Source organism: Lissotriton helveticus, chromosome 4_1 (genome assembly GCF_964261635.1).
Source record: "Lissotriton helveticus chromosome 4_1, aLisHel1.1, whole genome shotgun sequence".
Taxonomy (NCBI): Eukaryota; Metazoa; Chordata; class Amphibia; order Caudata; family Salamandridae; genus Lissotriton; species Lissotriton helveticus.
The window spans coordinates 1,824,538,452-1,824,560,843 of record NC_136063.1 but is presented as its reverse complement, the minus strand read 5'-3'; positions in this window follow the sequence as shown (position 1 = coordinate 1,824,560,843).

The following is a 22,392-nucleotide window of genomic DNA, read 5'->3' as shown; positions in this document are numbered from 1 at the left end:
TCAATGATTTATTTACTTTTTTGAAATCATAACACTTTTTACGAAAATTCAAGATATTTTGTGCATAAAGATACAATTAGATACAAATGACGAAAAAATTCTATACACAAAATTCTATTATGTACAAATTTACAACACACCCACTCTCAACTGTGGCCATCACATACACACCTCACTCAACCTCACACTTCTTCCACTTGCACACAACGCCCCTTAGGGGACAAACAGAAGACAAAGAACGGCCCACAAAAATTCAATACACAAAGGATGAAGAAGTTTTTTTCTTAATACATTCTATTCCTTAGATTGTATGGCTTTCTCATACAATCTTAAATTCATCACAAACTTTGTACATATTTTATATATGACATAGGGCCAGGTCGACGCGTTTCGAACCCGATGGTTTTAGGGTTCTCCTCAGGACCAATAATTTCTTTAGTCGTCAGGAAGTGGGGCTCTTTTTTACATATCTGATGTTAGTTCACAGAAATAACTTTCCTCAATTAGAAAAGGCAAAGAAGGCGCCAGTGAATTCGTTTTAAACACTGCCGCCGCGGGAAAATGCTTCTTCTTTCCGCGGTTGCTCCGAGTCACCCGGTCACGGACCCTTTTCGCATGTACCGTTCCTTCTTCAAAATCAACACAATGGTTTGCGGGACTCACAGGGCACTTTACTAGGGGCTTACCAGTAAATCAAATATGCCAATCATGGAACACCAATCATAGAACAATGTACAGTAGAAGCTCTTGCACTTTAGCATTGAATAGTGGTGAAAAAGTGTGCAGAGACACTAAACCAGCAAAACAAAGGTGAGCACACCTACAAAAACAGGAGGCCAGAAACCAAAACGACAAGAGAAACACGCCAAAAGATGGCAGGTCTAACAAGGTGGATGCTTAGTTGTATTGGGAAAAAAGCCTGTGACAGAGAGATTCAGTATACATATGATTGTTGCTTACACACAACCCCTGTTATGGATTCTACCAGCACATTTACCATAGGTGTATCTTTCTCAAGCTTTAGAAGTTTTAAAAGGGTTCACCACAACTAGAACTGTTCAAATACAAGGATTATAAAAAACGTTTTTGTAATATTAGATTCAGCAGTGATGATATGCACATTAGGGCTACCCTATGAATTTGTTCCTAAACCAGATATTGAATCAGATGCAAAATGACAAAATACAAACAACTACAAAATTACTCCCGACGTGGTCACTTATTTTACAGTACCTTGCCTCTTTTATCGGTTTGCTAATAATATTTGGAAATATATTTAGTAAGAAAAACAAAAAGTGTTTAATTAAATTACATGATTCAAAATTATAGACAACATGTTTATGTAGAAATATATTAATACTTTTATTTACAAATCATAACGTTATTTTTAACAAGAATCATTGAGGATGAGCAGCACATGGACAATAAAACATACATTGAAAATCTCCGACTATCACATTAAACACAAAAACTCTACAATAAGAAATTAGACTCAGACATGAGCACACAAGCCTATTCAGTTACAAGGACGCATCAGAAATAAGATCCACAGTAGCTGTTCTAAGCGAGCCTAGCCCTAGTCACATTGGACATACTCTGTTGTGCTCGATGAAGTTATTTTGGAACAAAGCCAGGATGAACAGATCCTGTTTCTGAAATAACATATGCCCCATTTGTGTTATTTCTGCTAGAACTTGGGTGTGGGTTATCCTCAGCACAGCAATTGAAATTTAAACAACAAAAGGTCGGCTTTGAGACAAATAGATTGGCATTTCCCTTAGCTAAACTCATGTTCCTTACCACTCATCACCTAGAATACCTTGGTTCCAATCTACCAAAAAGGTTCTGTGCAAGGGGTGGTGGCAGATTTAGGCAGTGGCGTAGCAAGGTCAGGTGGTACCCGGTGCAGAAAAGTTCTTGTAAAAACACATATTTTTGCCATTTTGTCAAGCTGTGGGTGACCTGTCATCACTGAAGGGGGTGACAAAATGGCAACAATATGTGTTTAAACACATATTTTTGCCATTTTGTTAACCCCCTAAGTGATGACACCCGGGGCGGCTCGCACCCACCGCACACTCCTTCCTACGGCCCTGGATTTAGGGCCTGATTATGATCTTGGAAGATGGTATATTCCGTCACAAATGTGATGGATAACCTGTCCGCCGTATTATAAGTTCAATAGGATATAATGGTATTGTAATACGGAGCACAGGATATCCGTCGCGTTTGTGATGGAGAATGCCATCCGCCAGGATCGTAATCAGGCACTTAGTCACTTATCCTGTTATTCTCACAAGCGGACTGCAAGGCATGTGCAAGGAAAATTTATTTTAGACCATGTTGGATGAAGGTCCATCCAGGAATGTAACTGTGCTATATCCAATGTCCATCTAAGAAGTCCATCAATAACACCAGGACGAACACAGTAAATGAAAATAACTGAAACATTTGTGAAACTACCAATGCAGAATTAAAGGTGTCAGATGAAGAAAAGAAAGAATGCTTGGCCTCAGTAGTCTTCTAGACTGTATGCATATTGCAGGGTCCTCTGTTATTTCAAGTAAGACATAAGGCTCATATGTGAGTCAGCAGTTACAGAACTAGGGCAGGACCCGGAATAAGGTTTTTAAAGAAGCTGCTTTTTTGTTGTCAACGTCTAAACCTAAAATGGCTGCCAGGTAACTCAAGGTAAATCACAGGAAAGTAGCCTGATCATCTGAGTTGTCCAAATCTTAATACCCATAACCAAATAAAAACAAGCGGAGGAGACTGTGCTTGAAACAAACTAAATAAACAAAATTGCTTCTCTGGGATGAGCACCACACTGTCACCGTGGAACGTCAGGCCCGCAGCCTGTGGCCTCACCAAACAGCAAGGTGCGGTTAAACCACAGGGAGAGAAGAGTGGGGGGAAGAGGTAGAAGAAATAGTGCCTCAATCACGTCCGGAGTAGCAAACAGGTACTGATTAGGCTGAATCAATCTGTACTTGGTCTGTGCTCCACAGCAAGCATCGGAAGTGACGTTTCTGATGGACTAGACAATTAGGGATGCTGCAAAGAAGAGTGATACAAGCACACGAATGGTAAGCAATGGGCAGGCTCCAAACGCTTCTGTAAACAATAGTGTTTGCGGGCTCAACCCTAAAAGGAAAACTCTCTGCCATACTTTAGGTTGCGTTTGCAAATCAAAATTTTATATTGAATTGTTAAACTGATCATGAAGGGTGAAGTGGTTAAAATAGAAGAGCCAGGGACTCGGTCGAGTAATGTACAAATATTATGTTTGTGTTTAGCTGCCAATCTGGTATTTCTGTGTGCGGTCTCGAGTGCCCAGGTTATTCTACTTTAAATGTGAGCAATAGTTTTCCACTCCACTAGTCCTTAAAGGGAAGCAGGTGGGTCCAATGTTTAACATCTGTAAATATTACATGTTTTCAAGAGTGAGTATGATCAGAGGTGGCAAGCCTTTTCTGAGTCTGTGAAGCAAGGCCAACGTGCCCAGTTTTGTGCTGGGCTCAGGAAAGACTGGTTGGGTTTTTGTGAGCCCCTTTGCTTCTCTGATGCTGCCAATCATCTTTAAAGGGTCCGAATGTGTTGTATACAGAAACAAGGTGGGTGTATTGAGGTGCTTAAAGAAAATGGCCACTGAAGTGTACGAGTATCTCTTAAAAATACGCATCTGACAGAAGAATGCATTATAAATTAAATAGGTGATAAAAAAAGTGATTTTAGGGGTGTCTGGCTAACACTAAAGCAGGCTAACCAATATGCATTTCGGATAAATGCAAAGTTACATTTCTACATCCATTCAATGAGGAATTCAGCAATTGATCAGTAAAACATAGCTCAGTCAAGCAGTAAACAGATAATAGGTCAGCTTTTTTTGCGTCCAAGCTTAGTCTGTTTCCGTTCTTCCGGAAAATGCACCTGACTTCACACATATATCAGAGGGTAATGGTTGACTAAACTCCGAGTGCAAACATGGTCACAGTCCTAGCATCACCGTTCTGTGTAGTACTAGTAATAATTTACCCGCCTCTAATGCGCATTCAAGGATTTAAAGGAGCCATGTATGGATGATGTCACAAAGTGTCTTTTCATAACCCAACGGGTCATATTCAAACAAAAGAATACAGAATCTTAATTTGTAGTCAGCCAGTGTTGATGATGCAGGATAGTGTGAAGGAAACCTTTCACTTCATGGCCCTTTTAAAGTCAACTTAAGATGTGATCAGTTTATTGAATCAGTGAGCAATGATGGTCTGTATGGTCTTGTTGACCTTTCATGACCTCCATTTCTTTAGTGACCTTTTAAATGATGATCTTTAGAAAATGAATGGTTGAGTGCATACAGTGGCAAAGTCGTGTGTGTGTCAATTTCAGGTGGGAGATAGTGCTACATGTAAAGGAGCCTGTTGACCCCATTAGGTGGCAGGGTTGGGCATGGTCTAGAAAGGGCTAAGTTACAGATAGGTTTCCCTAGGTATGCAATGCTGGTCTGAGGAACTGACTTGGCAGGGCTTGGTATTCAATATACAGATTGTAAATTTGTGATTGGCCAATGGAATTAAAGTGCAAGCCTGGCGTCTTCAGAGAAAACATGTCGTCGGTTTAGGTGGGTTTAAACTCTTCTCAAGCAACAGCCTCAATCCTTATCAGTATGAACCACAAAAAGTCACTAAATTAACCAATATTTAGCCCTTTGGTAGCTTGGCACAAAAGCAGTCAGGCTCAACTTAGCGGCAACGTGCAAAGTACTTTACAGTGCTTAAACAGTAATAAAGTGAAAATGCAACACAAGAAAAGTTCCACACTAATTAAAAGAAAATATAAGAAAAATTGATTAAAGTATTTGATACTAAAATGACAAAAATCCAATCAGTAGAACCGCAATTGTGAATTTGTACAGTTTAAAGTGGAAAATGGTGCCTAAAAGATCAAAGCCAACCATGGACAAGAAGTTGCGAGAGACGAGGGCAGAGTTGAAAGTATGGCTGATGGAGCGCAGTTTGGATACAAGAAGTGGATGGGCCCAGTCTCTTCTTACCTTCGAACTTAGAAGAAGTTTTGATAAAAAAATTCTGAGAAGATAAGATCAGTACTGTACGAGGAGGAGGCTTGTCATCAGAGAGCTGCTTGGCTTAGTCGCTGTGAAGATTTCCACGTTCACCCTTAGTATCTGTTTTGGAAATCGTAAATCTTCAATTGAACGAAGCTGCAGGCTGTAGCCAACTAGGGATCCAGAAGGCTGGCAGCAGAGAAAAATGTAGTGAGAGCTATGGAGAAGTCAGGTCAACTGGCGATGCACCTTTAGTGGATCAGCAAGCAGGTAGGTCCTGGTCGGCTCCCGGTTTTCAGGGCACATTTTGGCAGAAAAAGTTCTAAGTCCCAAGTATTGTATTTGAATTATCTGGCAACCTTTAGCACCACTTTCATGGGTCCAGGAATGGCGGGGCACCACTTTTAGGGTCCGGACTCTGCCTGGGTCCAGGTCTGAGTTCAAGATGGTTGAAGCCTATTCTGTCCCTGAGGTTTTGGTTGGGAGGCCAGTCAACTGGCCCTTGGAGTCACTCTGGTGGTCCTGAATTAAAGCTGAAAAGCAGATCTCAAGCAGCAGGTCAATTTTCTGAGGGCATAGGTCAAACTTAAGGCAGTAGCAGGGCAGTCCTCTGAAGCACACGACAGGCCCCATGCAGGGCAGTCCTCTAAGAGTCCTCCACAGGTCCAAAAGGGATCTGAAGGGTGCGGGGGTGTACCTGGAGCCAGCTTTGAAGTGGAAGAAACCTCCAGAGTTTCCTCCCACAGATGGTGCTGGAATTTCCTTCTTACATACCCTGGTCCCAGGATAACTGGGGGAACAAAAGACTTCTGTGAAGTTCTTTGTGTGGGGGCTGAGGCAGCGTCTTCGAAGTGCGAGTCGGGCTGTGCACAGCATTGAACCTCCCATCCTGTCGGGATGCCCCATCTTGCCAACACCCAGCCCCCCTAAAGTAATGCTGTCTCGGTGGCATAAACAAAAGCAAACTACCAACTAAGCCTAGTCATGTGACACAGGAAACAGGCTGTAGGCAAGAAAATGCCAACTTTCTAAGAGTAGCCTGTACCTCTGATGAAGCAAAGCTTCGCATATTTTGCGGCTTGCCGAAATCAAGAACCTCGTTTATGTGTAATAAGGTAACAAAAATGTATGTTTTACTAACATTTATTTTGTTTAAGCAAAGTTCCCGAAGCTTGCCTATGTGTATTTCTAATGAATTAATCCGTGTCCCTAAAAAATGGCCGCCGCTTGTATTTTAATTACTGCGCATGCGTCAGCCACACTCACGTGTCCTGACGCGTCTGCAGAAGTGGAGGGAAAGTTATGCGCATGCGTAATTCATAGCTGTGCTTATCATGTGGTACTGCTCGTGCCACTGCTCTTGTGTCCGTATCAATGTAGCTAACATTTAGATGCAATAAGTTTATTTCTTGATGATGAGTTAAAAGTACAAACCCTGTGATGTGTTTTCATAATGACATTATTATGTATTAATTTGTTTTCGCTTACTTTTCATGTACCGCGGGCAATGGGGGTCTGAGTGAGAGGAGAGCCATATTGGAGGTCCCTTCTGCGCCTGTGCGACATTCGGCAGCACGAGGGACCTTGGCTGATGGAACATAGCCAGTTGGCAGTGATGGGCGAGATGCTCCTGAGAAAGTCACCTCTGCCCTGCGAGAACAGCGAATGTGGCTCCTTATATGATACATTGTAATATTGCGCTACTGTTTGCCGTGTAACTTTTCATGGGAACCCCAAACCTGCTAGGCGGTACCCAAATATGTTAATGAAGGCTTCAAATCGTGTATTGTGATTGGTGTGTTACCCAAACCCTACCTTAGGACCAATCGAAATTGAGGGATTCTGACACTTTGCAACATTGGGGGGTGGTACACTGTCCCCAAACTGTATATCTACCCTGGGTTCACCTAGTGAACCGTCCGACTTGTCTGGTTTAGCTGACCTGTCACTGACCCAACGCACTCAATAGGTGACTGAAGATACAGAGCGCTGCGGAGCACTCTGTCCGAATTTGACCATAGACTAAGGTTCTACTGAACCTTAAAGTGCTGGCGAAGCACTTTGCTGGGAGTTCGCTGACCCAATCGGGGTCTTGATCGATAGCTGCAGAGCGGGTGGAGCGCAGGCGTTGCTTCCGAACTGTGGGTTCCGGTCCTGTCCTGAAGAGGGTCCTGTCCTGAAGAGGGTCCTGTCCTGAGGGTTTGCTGTCCTATCCTGAGGGTCCTGTCCTGATTCCTATTCCGAGGGTATCCTGTCCTATCCTGGGTGTCCATTCTGCACCTGCTTTCCTTTGAGGGGTATCCTTCCTTGAGGGTTTCCTGTCCTTAAACTGACCCGTGGCCAGGGTTTGGTTTCCACACCTTTCTAGGTAAATATTGCTCTGAAAATTCTTAAATTCTTGCACCTTCTGAATTTCTAACTTTGGCTTTAATAAAGTTCAACATTGCACATGTGATACTTTCCATGCCTTTCTGCAACTATTGAAAGTCATTTATATTTTTCCATAAGTTTATTCCTATGTCTTCTCATTTGTTAGAAATTATATTTTGCATAGCAGTGTGTCATTTCCTGATATGGTCTAGAACTTCGTTGCCTAGATTGTTCAAAGGCCCCTTCACCTTAAGTGAAGCGTGTTATTCATTATAAGCTCTCCTATAGTCACCCACACTTAGGGTATCCCTGTTTAGATAATACTGACTTGCATAGTATCTTTTCTCGTTACATTTTATTAGTACCTTGATGATTACTGTGTCATTATTTCTTTATGCATATATAATTTACGTTATCTTGGTTATTGATTGCCTTGTTTTATTGTACCTCATGCAAGAAAATATTGACTTTAGATAAACATTTTAAAACTTCCAGTTGTCCGTGGTCATTTAAACAGTATTTGAATGTTATTGGTTGGATTTGTATTTTGCTGCCTTTCCTTTACAGCTAGCTCCCTGATTCATTGTGGTCATTAGGCACCCGCATCGGTGGATGGTAAGTCGGGTGCACCGAAATTTGGTAGCAGGGAACACACACACACCAACTTGATAGAGCTCGTGAAGTCACCTGATCGATGTATATGGTGATTTGAAAAGTATATGGGCCCTGAAGCCGGAAAACGGCGAAAACTGTTGGTCGGGTGGCCTCGCGCGCTCTATCAGTTTTCTGGTAGCTAGAGGATGGTTAGGGACTAGTTGAGAGTAAGGCAGGGATTAGTTGGACTAGTTAAGTCGGAAGCTGCTATTATATTAATGCTGCTATAAGAGCGGCTGTTCTGAGGGAACTGATCACTCTCTTGTGAATACGCTGCTGAAATTCATGAATTACTGTATTGCCATTATTCTTGTTCTTATATTGTTATATGTACTAATCCATGCAATTGTCAACCTTCTTGTTTCTTGTTGTCCGAACTCCCCGGGGAATTGAAAGGGCAAGTGGTGAATAGAATCCATTGTCCTGAGGTCACAGGTTCGAGGAAAGTTAGGTGCAGGTTAGGATAACCGGGAAGCACTAACTAGGGTTTTCTGAATACATGTGTGAATAAATGACAGTAACGGGGTTCATTGGCAAAATTCCCATAGTGGCGTAACCTAGTAAGGGTCACATCGGAAGAGTAGCAGGTTCCTCGGAGCTAGCGTGAAAGCAGAGGGGTCCGCTGAGAAACCTTAAGCTCGGAATATATCCCGGAAAGAAGTGGATGAGTTTAGGGGAATAACAGGTTCACCGATGCTAGAGTGAAGGGTAGGCGGAAGAGATCTGCCCGCAGCGCGTGAAAAGTAAATGGAAGTAGTTTACTAGCAGTAAAAGAATTCTTTCTCTGTCTAGACACTTGAGCACTGTGGCGAATGTGTATTTGTTGTAAAATAACCAAGCACTGAGCACTTTAAAAGAAAGAAAGTTTCCGTTACCTTGTGAAGGGAGGGAGTCAGTCGCGAAGCGTCTCTGACGTCACTCTGTGCCGCGCTGGGATTGGTAGAAGCAGCGGGCGGGTAGCGGAGCTGAAATTGTAAAGGAGGGGTGAGCGCCGGAGCGTGGGAACTGTCTCACGAAGGGGCCGCGCACCCAGTGGCGGAGCTTATTTTGTGTCGCGCACCCATTGGTTGCACGAATTTTCTGAAGCGCGTTCTGAGTGGAGGTAGTTTATAAACAAAGTTAGCGCAGAAGTCGTATGTGGCACTCGCGGACTACAGAGACTCGACCTGATCCAAGGCATCTAGGATTTGAAAGGGATCAGTGGAAGGCTAATAGATACGATATTATGTACGGAACCAAGAGAAAAATGTCCCTTGTAAGTAAGGTGAAAAATTATTTTAAAACGGACAAACCGATTAAATCTAGAGAAGGTGTTCTTGTCCCAGCACCCAATACTCCCGCCTCATTCATGATGTTTGACCGAGGGTACAATACCTGTGTGTGGCTGGAGAATTGGGTGAAGTACACAAAAGATGACGGAGTATTGGCTTTTCCGTTAGATGGTACTTTCAATGGTAGGATCTTATTTAATTTAAGAACCCGAATGAATGAACTGCATCCCAGACCGAGACTAACGCAGTATGAGGCATTAGAGGAATGGGAGATTGAGGCTTTTGAAAGAGAAAGACCCCGAATGGACAAGGGTTTGACCAAGTGGTACCCCAGGCAGAAACAGGAATCCAGGGAGAAAAGGATGAAACAGTGGAGGCAGAGCATGATTGTTGAGGGTCTGTTTCCCATGATGCCTGCATGTCATAACATTGGAGCGGGTGAGAAAAGTACTGAAAAATGTAAGCATTGGGGGGGCCCTGGGGGATTCAGATGATGAACTAATAGATGACATCTGTACCAGAAGTCCGCCACCTTACAATGAGGGAACCCGACCTTCCAGTGTAGGAGATGTTCCCCGACGCCACTTCCTAAAAGAGGAAGACAGGTCCCTGGGACTGGGAGGGGGTGGTCAAGTATTGCCCTATCCTGAAAAACCCGAACTGACGGAAACAAGGGATATATATCCCAAAGTGCCCGCAAGTCAGGAAGAAAAATATTCACGTACGAAAACCTTTTTTCCCAGACCCTTGTATGAAAGCGAAGAGAAACCCTCGAATTCAGGACTGCCTTTTGTTCAACCTCCATATGGGGAAGAGCGCAGGTCCTTTAATACTGGAACTTTATTCCCGAAACCAAATTATGGGGGAGGACCAAGTGAAACGCATCCTACTGCCCCAAGTTTTACTCCTCCATTAACCCCCCAGATATTACATGACACGACTCTAAGAAGGGTACTAGTGGAAAAGGAGCAAGAGGCTCTAGCTAGACAAAGAACAGAAATAATTCAGAAAATTTCTCAGTTAAATACCAGTCCTGAGGCATTGACTATTCCAGTAACTATTGGACCGGTGGTCCCGTTATATGGAAATGGTCAGGGAAATCCGATTACTCCAGTTATGACCCCAGTCATGGCAACCCCGAGACAGGAACCGATCATTATAGATGATCAGTCCAGTGAGTGCGAGTCTGAAGTTGCGTTTTTGGAATTGCCAAACAAACAGACTGGAAAGGGAACACAGCAGAGGTATAACCCTTTTAATACAAAGGAAATTAAATTAGAGACAGCAACAGGTACTAGGAATGTCTCTCTGGTAACTCCGGATGAAATTGAGAGTTGGAGTCGTGAATTAGAGAAGCAGACTCCGCAAACAAAGCCTTTAGATCTCTACAAGCTGAGGGTCGAAATAGAAGAATTAATGGCAGGAAATGTGGGGTTGGATCGATTGAATACCTACTCTGAAGAAGAATTGTCGTTCATATGTAAAAGCTTTACAAGGAACACCAGAGTGCTCCATGAAAAACTGACCGAAACAGCAGTTAGTATGGGGGTAGATATCTCAAAATCCAAGCCCTTACAGAAACCGTACAGAGCAGACTTCTCAGACAAAGATATAGAACACCTGAATGTGGCAGGGAAGAAGTTGCAGATTAAAGAATTAATGGGGGTACTGCAGAAATGGGGAGATGTGGAAAAATGGAGAAGCAGGTGGGCGAAAAAGAGGGAAGAGGTTCGCTCCCGACAAGTGACTCCCGAGTTTGCTTTAAGAGAGGTAGAAAAACCTGAGCAGTTATGCCCCATGCGCGAAGTTCCAGGGGGAAAATATGTGCATGTCCCCTGGTCTAGGCAGGATATTGTGTCCTTCACGAACGATTTTCCAAAATTACGAGAGAAACCAGTTGACTGGTACAGGCAGGTGGAGAGGTTCGTGAAGGTACAGAAATGTCTGTGGAAAGACCTGGATGGGTTTTTCGACATTGTGGTTCCAGTAGATTTATGGACCCAGTGTAAAATAAACATAGACTGGCCGAGTGAGGAGTACCCAAGAAATAAAGAAACAGGGGAGCCATCAAAGGATGTCATGCGAAAGTATGAGCAGGTAATTCAGCATTTGAAAGAAAAGGTGCCCGCAAAGGAAACTGACTGGACAAAAATAGATAGAACAACACAGGAAAGGGACGAGACAGTGCACTCCTTCTATGAGAGGTTATTGCAGGTATTTAAAACATACAGTGGTATTGACAACATCGACCTGAAGGATATGACGCACTTTATTTACAGGTTTGTAAATGGTTTAAGACCTGAAATTTGTCAGTGGATAAAAGATAATAAAATCTGTTGGCATACTAAGAAAATGGATGAGGTCCTGCGGTACGCTAAGTACTGCGAGGACGAGATGGCAGAAAAGAAAAAGGCCCTTAAGGAGAAGGTTATGTGGGCTCAGGTGAAGCTCGCAGAACAGCAGGAAAAACAATTGAGTAACATGGTTAAAAATGCTGAGAACAAAGGTCCTGGGGGAGGGGGTGGAGGAAAGCCCCGGCCCAAATTTAGCAGGGAAGAGGCTATGAAAAAATTTCCCTGCCATCAGTGCGGCGAAATTGGACACTGGCGAAACGAGTGTCCCCAATTAGTCGATGTTAATGAGAAAACTCCTGATTTAACTCCACAGACGCAGAAAGAAAGACCAAGAAAGACTCAACCCCAGGTAAAAACAGTTCAGGTGCCTCGAGCACCCAAGCAGGTATACAGGGGAAGACAGGCAGAAAATGAAGAGATAGAGGTTTGGGAAAGCGGGGAGAACAGAAATACAGCAACTTCGCAGTATCTGCTGAATGATACCTTCCTTTGTAATGATCAGGACTGACGGGGCCTGAGAGGGGAGGACGAGGAGTGCGTACTTGGCGCTTCCTTGCCGGTAGACCAGTCTGGACCATATATTGAAGGAAAGGTTGATGGAAATGATGTCACCTTTCTGTTGGACACTGGCGCTACCCGTTCTACTGTAAGAACAGTGGACGTTCCAAACCTACCCCTCTCGGGAGAAAATATCCAAGTAGTGGGTGTATCTAATCAATTGATTAGTACTCCTGTTACCGAACCAATGGAGATTTCAATTGGAAATTTTAAACAGATGCATAGATTTGTCGTCTGTGACACCAGTCCAGTGAATCTACTGGGTCGTGATTTGCTGTGCAAAATGAACTGTACCATCTTTTGCACACCAAAGGGTGTTGAAATACAGACCCCAGATGAAGACGGCATTTATAAATTATTGTTGCTTAGACCTGACTCAGAAATTAAAAGATTGACCCTGCAGGACTTGCCCCAAGAACTACAGGAAGCCGTAAAGCCAGAGGTGTGGGATTTCACTGGAAAGGATGTGGGGTTGATGAAAGATGTGGACCCCATACAGATAGCCATCAAGGACAATGCAGTATATCCTAACACTAGGCCCTACCGAATGAATGCTGAAGTGAAAGCAGGTGTCACTCTGGAAATACAAAAATTATTAGAAGGAGACATCATACAGGAAGTGATGAGCAGCCCATGCAACTCACCGATTATGGGCATCAAAAAGCCTAGTGGCAAGTATAGGGTAGTGCAGGACCTGAGAAAGGTTAACAAAATTGTAGTTCCTTGCTGCCCTATTGTCCCAAACCCTGCAGTGATATTGTACCAGATCCCTTGGGATGCTGAATGGTTCACTGTGATTGATTTGTGTCATGCATTCTTTTCGATACCCCTGCACCCCGACAGCAAATTTCTTTTCTCATTTGCCTTCGAGGGTCACGTGTATTGTTGGAACCGGGTCCCTCAAGGGTATACAGAGAGCCCCTCTATCTTTAATCAGATCTTGAAAAAATGTCTAGAGACTTTGATCTTACCTGGGAACTCTGTGTTAGTACAGTACATAGACGACCTTCTACTGGCGTCTAAAAGTCACAGGGACTGTGTAGTTGACACCATTGCCCTCCTAAATCATCTGTGTGAGAAAGGGCATAAAGTGGCCCCTGACAAACTACAGTTCTGTGCGAAATCAGTGAAATATCTAGGACACCAGATAGAAAAGGGTGTCAGAAAAGTCACATCAGAAAGAGTGAGAATAATTCAAAAGATGCAGTTGCCCCGTACTCAAAAAGATGTCAGAATGTTCCTGGGGGTATTAGGGTACTGCAGACAGTGGATTCTGGGATTTGCAGCTTTAGCCAGGCCCTTGATAAAAATGACCACGAGAGGAATGCCAGATGTTGTAGAGTGGGACGATGAAAGTCTAATGGCTTTCACAAGACTGAAAAACTGTCTGTGTACAGCCCCTGCGTTGGGAATGCCAGATTATTCCAAAGAGTTTGCCCTTTTCTGTGACACTCGCGATAATTGCGCATTGTCAGTCCTGACTCAAGAACATGGCACGACCAGAAGGCCTGTGGCTTATTTCTCTGCCACATTGGACCCAGTAGCTGCTGGGTTACCAGGCTGTCTGAAAGCAGTAGCTGCTACCTGTGCAAGTTTGGAACAGAGTGAGTCCATTGTCATGGGACATCCTGTGACCGTGTATGTTTCACATGGAGTGGTAATTCTATTGACCAGAACTAAAACACAGTATCTCACCCCTAGTCGGCTGACTAAATACGAGAGGATTCTTGTGGGTGCAGCAAATGTAAGCATTGTTAGGTGCGGTATTCTGAACCCTGCCACCTTACTCCCCGACCCCTTGGAAATGGAAGGTGGGGATGATGATGAACATGATTGCATTGACCTAACAGAGTTCAGTACCAAGCCACGCCCAGACATAAAAGAAGTACCATTGCCTGAGCATGATAAAGAACTATTTGTGGATGGTTCCTGTCTAAGACATGAATTAGGAGGCTTGAGTGCTGCTTATGCAGTAGTGTCTTTCACAAAAATTGAACAAGCAGGTTACCTATATAACATCAAGTCTGCACAAGTAGCCGAATTGATAGCCATGATAAAGGCTTGCAAAATTGGGAAGGACTTACGCATAACAGTGTATACTGACAGTCAGTACTGTTATGGCGTTGTGCATGACTTTGGCCAATTATGGCTACAGAGGGAATTCATGACTTCCTCAGGTACTCCCATTCGGAATGCAAAGGTTGTTCATGACCTTTTAGAGGCCATCCAGTTGCCCAAAGAACTGGCAGTGGTAAAATGTACTGCTCATCAAAGGAGCATGGACAGAGTATCACTGGGAAACGATTATGCTGATCGAGTGGCTCAATGGTGTGCCAAAGATCGGTATATTGTAAATCCAAAACGAGGGGGGCCAGGAACCAGCTGCCAGCTTCAGGTGTTTGAGGAAGTGCCTACATGGGATGAGGTGAGAGAGTGGCAGGAGTCGGCTCCTTGGCAAGAAAGAGAGAAATGGAAGGAGGATGGGTGTAGACCGAGACGTGTGGATGGTGTGATTTTGGGCCCAACTGGTATGCCTGTGTTACCCCGACACTTGCTTGGCACAATGGCAAGATTAATACATGAAGGATCACACATTGGTAGGGATGCCATGATTCTGGTATTTCAACAGACTTGGTACAGTAAAAAGTTCAGGAAGGTAGCAGAGTCCCTCTGCCAGAGGTGCCTGTCATGTCAACAGATGAACCCAGGCAAGAGGACAATGGTTGAACTGAGCAAGATTGGGAGATCAGGGGGTCCCTTTATAAGAATACAGGTTGATTTTATCACCATGCCCCGTTGTGAAGGGAAACGATATGTCCTTGTCATTGTTTGCGTATTTTCAAAATGGGTAGAAGCTTACCCCACTCCTCAAAGTGACGCACTGACAGTAGCGAAGTGTTTACTAAAAGAACTGATACCTAGGTTCGGAATACCATGCATTATTGAATCAGATAAGGGTGGACATTTCCAGAATGACATACTGGCTGAACTCTGTAAGGCCTTCGGAATAAGGCAGAAACTCCATTGTGCATACCACCCAGAGGCTTCTGGAATAGTGGAACAAGTAAATGGAACTATCAAAAACAGACTAGCAAAGCTGACAGATGCTACTGGCATGACCTGGGTGAAGGCCCTGCCCCTGGTCCTGATGGGACTAAGAAGTGTTCCAGACCGCAAGACAGGCCTAAGTCCCCATGAGATCATTATGGGAAGAGTGATGAGACAAGCATGGGTGCCAGGAAGCAAACTGTTGAGTATTACTGATGATTTGGTGCTTGAATACTGCAGAAGATTGGGTGACCAAGTGCGTTCTATCTCTCGCCAGATTGGAGACGACGGCATCCTCAATCCAACGACTCCTCTCCACAGCTTGGTTCCAGGAGATTGGGTCAAAATAAAGAAGCACACTCGATCAAGCTGTCTGGCACCAAGGTGGGGAAAGAAACGCCAAGTAATCCTGGTGACAACCACTGCAGTGAAGGTCGCAGGTGTTCCTCAGTGGATCCACGCTGGACACACCCAGAAGGTATTGCCAGACAAAGGATTTGAAGAAGAAGGGCAACCAGCAGAGGACCCTGAAGGAGCCAGACCAGAAGCAACTGACAACGAACAGCCCAGCACCAGTCAGGTTGCAGGAACAGCAGACGTTGGCCCAGGAGTAGTTGACTACGAACTGCCAAGAATCCAGCCTGCTGAAGAGGTCCAGGAAGCTGAGCCAGGAGTAGCTGAAGACGAGCTGCCAAGCATATGGCCAGAAGAATGGATACCGATGATTGATCTGACTGAAGATCCTATCAGAACAAGAGAACGACTTAGTGAAGGTAGAGAGTGGACTAGTCAGGAAAAGCAAGGCACAGGCGAAGAACCTCAGCCGCTTGAGATTCAAATCAAAACTGAGGAAGGAGAAGGTCAGACAGGGACAGATCAGGTATTCGATACACCACCGCGAACACCTGATGCAGATAAGGGGGAGACTAGAAACAGAGTGATAGTTCGAGCAGAAGAAGATCAAGAGATCGAAGTGCTTGAACAGGATCAGAGAGGGTTAGAAGAACGGGTTCAGGAAACAGAAACAGAAATAAAGACCATCGAAAGCCAAAAACAAAATATTCCTGAACAAGGCCAGATTAGCAACCAGGCAGAAGAATTTGATGCTAGCCCTGGAACTAGCCAGATAAGGGAAGTAGGAGAAGAAAGTGGAGAAGAATTATCACAAGATAGAGAGAACAAGAAAATAAGAAAAGAAAGTGAAGTCCAAGTACCGACTAAGAGACTAAAGAAAAGAAACAACCTTGAGCCTAGGTTTGTAAAAAGATTGAGACTTAGGATAAAGACAGTGGAAGAAAAACGTGCAGAGGCAAGAAGAAGTGCTCGGATAGCAGAGCAAGAGGAAGACTCTTCCAAAAGAAGGAGTGAGCGAATAAAAAGACAAAACAAAAAGTACAAGTCTCCTGAATGGACACTGGTTTTGGAAGAACTTGAAGATCTTGATATAACTGACGTGAGCGACGGAGAACCTGTCCCAGAGTACTCAGCTGAAGAGGAAGACGAACCACCGTGAATTTGCACAAAGTAAGCTAGTTGTGTAAAAGCTAAAAAGAGGGGTGAGAACACTCCTTCTGAGCTAAAATGTCTGATTCAACAGTGAATGGTAGACCTAGTTGCAGCCGTTTTAAGACGTGTTGCAAGGTGTGTATATGTAGTGTAGTAGTACTGATAGTTATCTGGATAGGATTAACAATTTTCATTCCCTTTGCTGTAAGTAAAGATACTAACATTGTCCCTACTGAAGTTGTAAATACTGACAATGAGGAGCTAACAACACAGAGTGTAGAAAGACATGAGAGAGCATTGAGACAAACTAAACGAGACTTAGAAGCATCAGATGAGGGAGGACTACATTATCATGGAATGAAGAACAGGACACATTTAAATGTTTTCGCAAACTTATTAATACACTATGTAGAGACTATGGAAATTGAAGATTGCTATGTCTGCATGAAGCTACCTACTTCGGTGGCTGAAGGCGTGACATACCATCATCTGCCATTGACATATGGAATTTCCTGTAGCATTTTAGCTAGTTTATTTTACAAAAGGGGACCGTTACAGTATTATTACTCTAACAATGACGTGATCTTTTCTGAGCTTCCTATACGTGGGAACTTGAATCCTGTACATACCAAAACTGACACCATAAGATATATGGGAGACTACTTTCTGACTATAGGGAACATTGACATAGCAGACGCACACAGAGATAACTTGACTTGTTCTTTGCGTGAGCAGGAAAAGATGTTCCTGAACATGGCAGAGAAAAGGAGAATTAAAATTCAGAAGAAGGCTAATGACGAAAGTCAGAAAAAGCCAAAGTGGGCAGAAAACATGGAAGGCACCTCATCTGGTGGAGCGGGTCCTGCTCTGTTGCTGGATTTTGAAAAGAAAGGCAAGCTATGTCTTCACCGCGAGAAGACTAGCTATTATAATAATGTTTTCATTGGTTCCAGTGAATGCGAACATAATTACAAGGTAATTGGGGGTTGGGGTTTCAAAAATGGGTCAGAGCCTGTGTTTCCTGGAATTTATTATATTTGTGGGGACAAGGCTTATTTCAAATTGCCGGATCACTGGTATGGAAGCTGCTACTTTGGCATTGTTTTCCCGAAAATATACCATGTGAATGGAAAAGCTGGAAGCAATGAAGATACTAATGGCTTAGTGCGTAGTAAAAGAGAGAGTATAGGTGAAATTATGGGTAGTATTTTCAGTGCACTGATACCTGGAGTGGGAGTGGTTCTGAACACTCACAGAATTTGCAAATTGTCTACTATAGTAGATGTGCTGTCTACTGAAACAGCTCATGGATTTCTGCTGGTCAATACCGAAATGGTTGCGATCAGATCAATGGTTTTACAAAATCGACTTGCTCTTGACACCTTATTAGCGAAAGAGGGCGGAGTCTGCCGGATGTTGAAGGCGCAACATTGTTGCACTTATATTCCGGATAAAAGTGTACAGATCAAAAGATATGTGAAAAACATTACTAATTTGGCAAAGGAACTCAAACCACTCGAGGTTGATAGTGCCTGGAAGAGACTGGTAGATGGTCTCTCAAATGTAGGTCATTGGCTTGCTAGCATAGGTAAAAGCTTATTATTCAAAATTCTGATGCCAATTGGTATTATAGGTCTTATTATACTTTCCATTGTCTTATGCTGTAAATACCGCAAGCGCATCAAAAAGCACGAGGTAAATGCAAGAGGAGTGAAACGAAGTGTGGATGAGATTGAATTAGAGGAAGTGAATGATCAGATATACAAAAAGGTGAAGACTTCTCATCCGGCTAAAACTGAAAGAGAAAAATTAGAACGGTTGCTGGAAGAAATAGAACTTTATAAAGTGTGAAAGAAAGTTGGCATCTGGTTCCACTATAATTTGTGATGATAGTAGATATCATCAAAGAGGGGATTGATGAAGCAAAGCTTCGCATATTTTGCGGCTTGCCGAAATCAAGAACCTCGTTTATGTGTAATAAGGTAACAAAAATGTATGTTTTACTAACATTTATTTTGTTTAAGCAAAGTTCCCGAAGCTTGCCTATGTGTATTTCTAATGAATTAATCCGTGTCCCTAAAAAATGGCCGCCGCTTGTATTTTAGTTACTGCGCATGCGTCAGCCACACTCACGTGTCCTGACGCGTCTGCAGAAGTGGAGGGAAAGTTATGCGCATGCGTAATTCATAGCTGTGCTTATCATGTGGTACTGCTCGTGCCACTGCTCTTGTGTCCGTATCAATGTAGCTAACATTTAGATGCAATAAGTTTATTTCTTGATGATGAGTTAAAAGTACAAACCCTGTGATGTGTTTTCATAATGACATTATTATGTATTAATTTGTTTTCGCTTACTTTTCATGTACCGCGGGCAATGGGGGTCTGAGTGAGAGGAGAGCCATATTGGAGGTCCCTTCTGCGCCTGTGCGACATTCGGCAGCACGAGGGACCTTGGCTGATGGAACATAGCCAGTTGGCAGTGATGGGCGAGATGCTCCTGAGAAAGTCACCTCTGCCCTGCGAGAACAGCGAATGTGGCTCCTTATATGATACATTGTAATATTGCGCTACTGTTTGCCGTGTAACTTTTCATGGGAACCCCAAACCTGCTAGGCGGTACCCAAATATGTTAATGAAGGCTTCAAATCGTGTATTGTGATTGGTGTGTTACCCAAACCCTACCTTAGGACCAATCGAAATTGAGGGATTCTGACACTTTGCAACATTGGGGGGTGGTACACTGTCCCCAAACTGTATATCTACCCTGGGTTCACCTAGTGAACCGTCCGACTTGTCTGGTTTAGCTGACCTGTCACTGACCCAACGCACTCAATAGGTGACTGAAGATACAGAGCGCTGCGGAGCACTCTGTCCGAATTTGACCATAGACTAAGGTTCTACTGAACCTTAAAGTGCTGGCGAAGCACTTTGCTGGGAGTTCGCTGACCCAATCGGGGTCTTGATCGATAGCTGCAGAGCGGGTGGAGCGCAGGCGTTGCTTCCGAACTGTGGGTTCCGGTCCTGTCCTGAAGAGGGTCCTGTCCTGAAGAGGGTCCTGTCCTGAGGGTTTGCTGTCCTATCCTGAGGGTCCTGTCCTGATTCCTATTCCGAGGGTATCCTGTCCTATCCTGGGTGTCCATTCTGCACCTGCTTTCCTTTGAGGGGTATCCTTCCTTGAGGGTTTCCTGTCCTTAAACTGACCCGTGGCCAGGGTTTGGTTTCCACACCTTTCTAGGTAAATATTGCTCTGAAAATTCTTAAATTCTTGCACCTTCTGAATTTCTAACTTTGGCTTTAATAAAGTTCAACATTGCACATGTGATACTTTCCATGCCTTTCTGCAACTATTGAAAGTCATTTATATTTTTCCATAAGTTTATTCCTATGTCTTCTCATTTGTTAGAAATTATATTTTGCATAGCAGTGTGTCATTTCCTGATATGGTCTAGAACTTCGTTGCCTAGATTGTTCAAAGGCCCCTTCACCTTAAGTGAAGCGTGTTATTCATTATAAGCTCTCCTATAGTCACCCACACTTAGGGTATCCCTGTTTAGATAATACTGACTTGCATAGTATCTTTTCTCGTTACATTTTATTAGTACCTTGATGATTACTCTGTCATTATTTCTTTATGCATATATAATTTACGTTATCTTGGTTATTGATTGCCTTGTTTTATTGTACCTCATGCAAGAAAATATTGACTTTAGATAAACATTTTAAAACTTCCAGTTGTCCGTGGTCATTTAAACAGTATTTGAATGTTATTGGTTGGATTTGTATTTTGCTGCCTTTCCTTTACAGCTAGCTCCCTGATTCATTGTGGTCATTAGGCACCCGCATCGGTGGATGGTAAGTCGGGTGCACCGAAATTTGGTAGCAGGGAACACACACACACCAACTTGATAGAGCTCGTGAAGTCACCTGATCGATGTATATGGTGATTTGAAAAGTATATGGGCCCTGAAGCCGGAAAACGGCGAAAACTGTTGGTCGGGTGGCCTCGCGCGCTCTATCACCTCAAGTTATTTGAAAGCATTCACAGTTTTGCTTTATGGCCAAACCCATTTCTTTAAGTTTGTACCGGTATTTTATTTATACCTTTCATGTTTCACGTTTAAATTTTCATTAGATTATTTCTGTATGAAAAGGAGAATTGTTCAATTCCTTTATACATTTCATATATAAATAATTAGGAAAAAACATTTTAAATCCACATACCTACTAAGACATACTATACATACTACATCACAGTACACAATTTTACACAAAAAGACTGAAAAACACAACAATTGCGGTGAGTAAATCAATGATCCTTGACTTTTTTATAGAAAAAGTCTATGTATCCGTAGTTGCACAGGGACATTGTTCAAGCTTTACATAAATAGAAATTCATTCTAAATTAGTAAAAAGCAAGATTTCAAATCATTTTTCCTCTGTGCTTCATTGTTGTGCCGACGCGTTTCGAACCCTAGGAAATCAATGCCTGGATTCTCATCAGGGCTTTCTGATTTTCTGTACAGAATGTATAAAAATAAACAAATCATTTTTAGGGGGGCTTCATTCTTTTCTACCACACTTTCCACTAACTTTTCATTCTACTTTCAGTTGTACCTGAAAGATGCGGTTCTTTCTTTCTCATAGAGCTTATCCAAGGCTGTGTTCTGGATTTTCTTTTATTTAAAGATTCTCTGTTAACAAACAGAAAATTGTGTCAGTAATATTCATGTAGGACCTCTCTGCTATTGTCAAACGGCTTTTATTATGCTGTTTCCTACTTTCTCTGGTCATTTCTTGGACGTAGTTATGCAGTAATGTATTTGCTTTCAATATATTGCGCATTGTATAATGAACGAGGTTCTCTTTGCTCATCCAACTCCCAAGATTATTTCTGACCCGGCGTTATATTTATCTATGGAGGAAAGGGCTTAGTTTATTAAGTCCTCCCTCACAACAATGTTTCACAATCAGACCGATAAAAAAAATTGAAACCCCTGGCTTGCGTCATGTTTTGAGAACGGTGTCCTCTTCGCTCGTAGAACGTTTCCGTCCTAGCGTTCTATTTATCTACGGGGGAAAGGGCTTTGTTTATAAGATCGTCCCTCGCAACAATTTTTCACAATCTCGCGTACCTCGTTAAACCATCTTCGCGAGTTGTTATGCTTCTGGTCTTACGTTTAGGGTCTTTCACTCGGGTTTCTAAAAAAGGCAACAAGAGATTACTGTTGACTGATCGCATAGATCGTATCAGCAACTTTCAGTCGCCTTGTTTCATGTCTCGCACTTACCTCAATATCTATTGCGCTTGAGCGGCACTTTGTGTCGGACTCACGGGTACCATTATTCGCGGCAGACATTTTTGAGGAGGCTGGCATCACTTCTTAAAACATTTTCATGAATTATGGGACATGTGGTCTGATTGATAGTAGCAAATCAAACAAGCCAAAGGGAAATGAAGTTGATTCACTTACACAGGCTCTATCGTTTTGCTTATATGAAACATTATATTCAGTCTAATGCGGCAGTCTTTACTCAGTAGACCACATTGGTGAATTAATTATATTTTCGT